This window comes from Athene cunicularia (genome assembly GCF_003259725.1).
Source record: "Athene cunicularia isolate RWA chromosome 3 unlocalized genomic scaffold, athCun1 chr3_part1, whole genome shotgun sequence".
Lineage (NCBI taxonomy): Eukaryota > Metazoa > Chordata > Aves > Strigiformes > Strigidae > Athene > Athene cunicularia.
In genome coordinates, this window is record NW_020799097.1 from 76,819,630 (window position 1) to 76,827,561 (window position 7,932).

A 7,932-nucleotide genomic window follows, 5' to 3' on the forward strand; every position below is an offset into this window, starting at 1 on the left:
TTTTCTTTTGGCACTTAATTCACTTTGGACAAAAACAATTTAATATGAAAATGTAAAGCTGAAAACCTAATATGGCAAAGCTACAGATATTGACTGCATTGATCTTGGCACACTGTAAATGTATGTATTTTTGGCAGCTCAGATGTACTGGTTTCTCTTAGATGGGGCTGACTGCTGCAAATAAAACTAACCTGACCCACAGTGATATGAGTTTCCTCTAAATCTAAAACTTAAATTTGTGGTGTGTCCTGCTCCACTTCTCCTGGGGTACAAGAGATTTAACAAGAAGAAGTTGGCACTCATGTCAAAGCTTTTATATTGTTTGTATATGTAACGGCTTTGTTTTAGGTTAAAAACTCCCGGTGGAAAGCATTTATTTGTAGAAAGCAGAAATGCCAAATCCTCCTGGGAAATTAATATATACCTTCGGTCACCAAGCAAACCATCTAAAATATGAAAAACAGAGCAATATTTACCTTTTCTAAGCTAACTAATATCAGTTCTTTACTGTAGGACTGAATCTTTTCCTCCTAGCAATATTACAGCGGAGTAGTCAGCATTTCAATGTAATCTGCACTACAATGCCCTATGTTAATGCAGACAGATACTTCAAAACCAGAACAACATGTTAATGGTCCCTCCCATATAACTCTTGGGCCTAACAATTAGTAGCCACTTTTATTAGCAGTTAAGTGCAGAAATATACCATTTAAAAATCTTACAACCTTTGTTCTGGATTTTAGGTGACTTCAACAAAATGTGTCTTTACTAATCCCTTTTGTAAGCTTGCACGTCTGTTGTAAATAGCATTTTTATCCCCTGGCTTGGTGCCTGGAGTATAAGGCAAAGAAACAAGGACACCTTGTTTTGCTAAAACTGTTGGTTTCTGTTTAAAATTTATTTTAAGATATGAGTAAAGTCTGGCAAACTTTCTTTCTTGGTCATGGATGAGGTTTTTTTCCAGGTCTTTATATGCTATACTTGGAATTCTGAAACTGGTAGTTGGAAATGAAACTATCTCCATGTGAATGGAGTTAAACTCTGAATTTTCAGTTATAAAATTGGATTAAGCATCTTTTTTTTTTTTTTTTTTTTTTTTTTTTTTTTACTAACCCGGAAAAAATGGCTCAAAAGAGAGAACATCAACTTCAGGAGATTCTTCCTGTGAACATGAATTGTTTATCAGAATAGCCATGCTCTTGTAAAGCAAGCTGGCCAGTCCCATTTTTGTTGTTTTGTAAAGTGTCATCACTGGCTTCACCTTTCACACATTTACAATTTCAGTTGCTTCTGTTTTAACACATTAGTTGTGTTCTGTGCAAGATGTACAAAACCAGCAGCCATTTCTGGAAGTAAGAAATGAACTTGTTCTCTAGGTGCCTTTTTCTGCAATGAAGTTACATCACCCTTACATATGCATCCCTGGCCCTGCTAGTAACTAGGGCGTTCAGGCCTTAAAAGCAATCTCTTCTGCATGGTTGCAGCGTGATAAATCTCCTCCAAAGCTTTGCTTACTTAGCAGTGGCCTCTAGTACATGGTCTTGTATAATACCTGCTGTAGGGCTTTTCTTCCAACAGTTGGTGGGGAGCTGCTGGCACTTTGACTGTATCCGTGTTTAAATGAGCAGAGTTGCCCAGTCAGTTCTCAGGGACCAGGAGGTTACATACCTGGCTAAATTTGCCTTGCAATTTCCAACTGTGACAGGAAAACCAATTTGCCTATCCATTTTATGTTCTAAAGAGTGAGGGAATCAATTTTTACATACCTAAAAATCTGCGGGTTTTATCTACACACAACTTTCTGAGGTTTATATATTTCCTTCTCCATCATAAACGATTACATGTTTCATTTTGTCGAAACTCCTAGCTCTCAGTAAATATTTCTAGTTTAAAATATTTAGTGACCCATCTATGAGAGGTTTTTTCTTTGCCACTGACCTTTTCTGACTCCTTTAAATGTTCTCATCTTTCCCATTGCAAAGTTGTGTCCTCTCATACAGCTGAGTGTCTTGTCTCTGCTACATGAATCTGTTGTCTGATTAATTCTATAAGCAGTCACTGAGTGTAAGACATCCCACTCATATGTGAGGCACAAAATCTTTCATAAAACAAAACTGAAAACTGTTTTCTTCAACATACCAAGAACATGAAAAGCCTTCTGAATATGTTTATTACACTGTTTCCTGGGAAGCTTTATTTATTGATTCATACTCAGTTTTGTTGCTTGTGCGTACTAGTACATGGAAGGTCTTACACTGGAAAACATTTTCTTCCAACTTAGTTGTAGCACAAAATTTTAAAATCACTTGTATTGTGATTATTGTATATTAGCTCAAGTGGAGAAATTCATGTTTTATTATACGAGTTTAAGGTTGCAGTAACACCAACCATTCTGAAAAATTACTTTGCAGATTTGTTACAGAAGAGGAAGATAAGAGTGGGAAAAATTCTTACCTTCATGCAGGGCCAGGGTGATTGTTAATACCGAGACTTCCAAGTATTCATATATAATCTGTACCTGATGCAGCTTTTTGAGAAATTATAAAAAGGCAATTTCTAGCTTCTACATTTTACTCATTCTTTTTCAGTTCAGGAGATTTCTTTTTTGTCTGTATAATTAGTCCAATGAGTAAATCTTGATTTAGCTTCCTAAAGTTAAAGAACAAACAAAAGTTCACCCCTGTATTGAAGAATTAAACCGTGTATATTAACAGTATCAGTCTTGACCAAGAGATTTATCATCATAGTTCTATTAGCCTCTTAACAAATACTTTAGTACTTTGCTATTTACTTAAGGAGGGAGAAAAATGCAGTATTTGCAGAAGTAAGCATTTTCACAGAACACGTATAATTTGAACTGCAAAAATCAATACAAAAAAATAATCTGGTTTTAGGTAAAATCTGAGTCCCAATGTTACTATTTATTAACCCAGTCAGAATGTTTGAAGTCAAGTATAACATCTGCCTGCCTTTGAGCCAGATTCCACCTTAAGGATAGCAACTTATTTCCACTGGGGCTCCCTTGGCTGAACTACATACCCTATATGTACTTATGATGAAAGGAGATCTCCCCTCTAGTAATGCTTTGGAGGTTTCATGAGTGAGTGTAGTACAGGAAGCTGGTTTGATGTGGGAGTCTGGCAGAGGTAGTCTGTGCTTCTCTTCTCATGTGAGTTAGTCCCTGTGAATCAGAAGGACATAGTAGGAATACAGCTTAACACTGAGCTGACCCAGAGTACTTCATGTCATTACTACAAACCGAAACAACACAAACTGAGCCAAGAACATCAGTGTTTTAGCTGAGAGAGTTTGGGTTTTCAAGTCAACATGCATCTTTCCTATTGTCAGACTGTGTCTTGAGATTTCTTCTTTGGGGAGAACAAATTATTTTACTTTTTTTTTTTTGTTGTTGTGCAGAAAGGAGAATATGTTTCAAAATTCATGCATTCTCATTTGTCATCAAATCTAATTCTAACCAGATCCCTAAAACCTGTACTTTTAAAGTTCCTAATACTATATTTTAGAGAAAAGACATTAATACCAACATGTGCCTGTCTATACACAGACAGGAGACTTGGAATCTCTGTTGCTGCGTTCAGACTTGAGTACAAAGTCAAACCCAAATCTCTCTTCAATTGATCAGAAATGGGACAAAGCCTCCAAACTTACAGAACTGAACATGATGATGTAGAATAAATGAGGACCAACATACCAGCACTGGATGCTTCAGAGGCACTTCTTGGAAAGTCAAAGGCACGGGTTTTGTTTCTTGTGGGGCTAAAGCACTGGTACTGGATTTCCAATGCTCTGGACTGCACGATACATCAAAAACTCTTCTGAAAAGGCTTACTATAAACAGTTAATTTATTAGACCTAATGTAAATGTCTAACACATGGTGCTATGTTTGCAAAATAATTACATAAATGAATTTGTTATTATAATAAATTTGTCTCTTCATTTATTTAGAAGATCTCTTCTTTGGTAGTACAGTATCAAACCTTCTCCACCTCAACTGAAAATAAACTGTTAGTAACATGTTACTCCAGAACACCTAAACAAATTTATCTAAAAATGAGCTGTGAAAATGGTATTTACATGCATTTCTGTATTCAAGGAAACTCAAAATTAATTTCTTTTAAGGCTACCAAAGTTGGCACAAATGGCACAAATCCCTGGAAGGTAAATATGTGCCTTGCTCTGTTTGAAGAAATCTGGCTTCAAAATAACAAAGTTATAGACTTTTGAAAACATGCATCCTGGTTTGCACAGCAGGTTTTTCTTAACTTCAGAAGCAAACACCAGGATGTGATGTTCTGAATATTCACTTTCAGTATATTTGAAGGCTCACACCTACTTGTATTTGAATGTGTGATTACTTTAAGAACTGCATTGTTCTGAATCACAGTTACAAAAGGAAAAAGGCGTTGGAGACCTTATTGTTTATAATAAATAAGGTTTCTGCTTTCAGTCAGAGAATGAGAGAATATAGGCATATTGCTCCCAGGAACTACTATTATTCTTGAAGAAATAAACTTTAGATAGGGCTTCCTGCAAGAATGGCTGTGATCTAGGAAATATGCTGATTCAAATCATTATGCGGAGAAAATATACTCACATTTCTGTGACTCCATTATCTTCATTTCTCAATTCATTGAAAACTTTGCATGCTTTTGAAGATCTCTTGCAGTGCTGTCCCTGCTGCTTCTTTCTGGCCAAAACTGGAGATGTGTTTTCCTCTTTCTCTTTCTCAGTGGCACCTGGTGATTTATGTTCTCTCAGAAAAAAAAAAAAAAATCATCTTGGCATAGAAGAAACACAAAATTGAGTAACATTAAGCAACTCTGCACCCTCACAGCAGAATACTGCAAACAGCTAAAAGGCATCAGATATGGCAACAATAAATAACATGCTCAGAACTGAATGTATCTTTACCTCAAGCTTTGGATAATATCTGTTAGTTACTAGAACTATTCACCACATTTGAGCCTCGATAATAGTTTTAGACTGAATTTTGGAAGGAATAAGAAAGTATATTTTTGCCAGTTAGCATGGTGGGTGAGGTGAGGGAGGAAGCCCTGACTCCTCATGAGTGAGAGAAGGTGGATAGGTGAGATAAGCGGAAGGTTAGACATTTAAAGCAAGTGCTTAAAAAAAAGGGAAGATAAATGCTGTCAAAATGAACTAATGTTTTATGTAGGTTTGCTCTACCAAACACTTATAGGTAATACCTCTACACACACTGCTTTTTAAGTACACAATATAAAGAAATAATCAGAGGAGTCATGCAAGAGAAGCCTGTGAAAGAACAGTGTTTAAAGATTTTGTTTCTTTGGAAGAGCCATACATCCCTAAATTCAGTAAGAATACCCCACAGTCTGAGACTACCATAACCAATTCATGGGTTTTGCTGGGTCTGATACTCTTCAGTATTAGCTAAATGAGGGAAACATTTATTTATTTATTTATTTATTTATTTATTTATTTATTTATTTATTTAACTGCTTTAAATAATGATTCTTATTTTAGTCAAATGTCCATCAATCATATATCAAAAAAAAATTATCAGAAATTCATTTCAAAATAATGTGTCTTTACTCTCATATTTTCCCTTTGGCTTTCATATATATCTTATTATTAGTAAATACTCAGCATTCCCTTTTATGGTGCACTATAAAAATAAGAGCTTACTCCTGGCCTTACTACGGTTCTGGACTCATACCTGTAAACTGGTGTTCTGTTAGGAACCTAAGCGTTACTTTTAGCTTATTATTTTTCAAAGGCAAATAGCACCCACGGCTCATTTTCTGATACCTAGGATCCTGATATCATTTGCTTGAAAGGCTTATCTGTAGATATTAGATATCAGTAGATATTAAAACCCAGTTTTAAAGCCTAGAAGTTCTAAAAAAAAAAAGAAAAAAAAAAGTCTGATTTTTTTTTTTCCTGGTTAATATAATATTTCTAACCCGTATGGTAACAAAACCATGAAATTTACATCCAAGAACTATTTAAAATGTATTGCTTTATGCTTTCAGGCAATGTCTTTTAATTTAATTTTCTTTTAACTAAAATTCATGAACAAGGAGAGGTTGAAAAGAGAAGATGCAGACTCTTGTCCTTCCAATCTTCTGGGCAGATTTACCATTGACTCTACCAGAAGTGCAATTCTTCAAAAAAATCTTTAAAATAAAAATTTTAGTTAGTTTTAGCTCTCACAAGAACAAATTACAAGTGCTAGAGGGCATTCAGCCTACAGTGCTCGTCTGCTCACCAACTACCACTCTCAGTATTATCAGATTTCTGCTACCTCAGTCCTGAACTCAGCCTTATGCCAATTATACCAAACTGCGTAGGGGTTCCGAAGGTTTCCACATCAAAAGTCCCTAGTACCTACCACCCATCTGCTATAAGCTTTCACTGCAAAGTAACTCATTTTAGCTTAGACCCACACACACCCCATATAGCAATACTCCAGAAAAGTGCTTTAGTTCTTACTTTGCCTTACAAGTTCTTCATTAAAGAAAACAAAGCAGAGAAGAAAGCTGTGATCATTTGATTACTAACCAGATCATGAATGCTGTACACATTTTCAACAGCTGCAAACTGGTTGTTTTTGTTTCAGCTTCCTGCTCCAAGTAACACCAAATACAGAAACATATTTGGAGAAAAGCAATAAAGTTCATCAGTCTCTGAATATATAGCAGATATTTTCATTACTGCCAAATCACTGTCCCTTATGCAATAGAGGATAACTGGGATCTAACCAGGAGAGCACTTCTTTTAACAACAAATGCAAGTTGCCACTCTGATCCTTCAGTTCACATTCCTAGATCGAGATGTATTTTATTTATATTTTATTGCTCTGGTAGTTGAAAAAAAAGGACTTTGAAATGGGAATACAGTAATCCAGTCTTAATGCAACTGAGATTTTCTTTAGGTGTTTATCTGGCCCTCTGTCTTTAAGGCCTTTTGGTGCAACACAAATGTATTCATTCATGCAACACAGAGCATGAATTACAGCAAATTTATAACCTTGCTTTGTCAACATTTGGTGTTACATGTGGAGAAATAAATCCAAAGTTTAATCAGCTTTTCAGGTACCTACTGGATGGTCTCTTCCTTTTTTTTGAGCACATGATTAACATAGAAGCAGTGGGGTCATCTTATTTTAATGATTTTTGATATTTGTGACTTTTTTCGCTCCATCATTTTGGCACTCATTGCTTAACAATTGTGAATGAAACCCTGCCGTCATTTTTGCAAATGGGGAAACAAAAAGAAATGCTTGTAAAACAAATGTTAGTATAACATCTAAAATTTAACAGAAATCTGTTACACAGTGGAGCTATTTGTTAACTCGGAAGGCCTGAAAATGTCTTCATATAAGATAAAATTAAAAATCTTCATATATAATGACAGCAACTGGCCTCCTGGACTATGCCATATTAAGAAAGGCAAGACAATACATATGATACAAGTAAAAAAGGTTTCTTTCATGTTGGAAATATTTCTTACTCCTTTTAGAAGTTCCGTACTATAGGTAAAAAATTATTAGAAACTGTGATTATTATAAATATTATTATAAACTATGAGCTTACTTAAAGGAATTTTCATATTTGGATCAACTAGGAGATGAACACTGTCCTTATAATCCTGTATAACACTTGATGTTTAATGACCTCCTGAAATTCCTATTCACTTACTTAATTTGATAAAGCCTTGAATTAGACTAAGAAATACTGTAATTAAAAAAAAAAAAAAAAAGTTAAAAAACCGTATGGTCAAATTACAGGTTTCTACTGTATTGGAATAGCTATAGAGAGATTTAATATTCTTTATAAAATGTAATTTTTATATTTGTATATGAAAATAGACAGTGTTTAACTTCCCCTATTCTCCTGACTGGTCCAGCAAGCAAATGTGACTTGTCA

The 7,932-nt window shown here is 34.9% G+C and overlaps 1 long non-coding RNA gene across 1 annotated transcript; it reads right to left on the reverse strand.

Annotated features, from left to right (window-relative positions):
* Positions 1-3,717: 3,717 nt before the first annotated feature.
* LOC113478911 lies at positions 3,718-6,628 on the reverse strand. The gene is made up of 3 exons (XR_003398159.1): positions 6,562-6,628; positions 4,617-4,799; positions 3,718-3,812 (listed from the first exon to the last, which is right to left on the reverse strand). It is a non-coding gene; the product is annotated as an uncharacterized LOC113478911 (long non-coding RNA).
* Between the last annotated feature and the right edge of the window lie 1,304 nt (positions 6,629-7,932).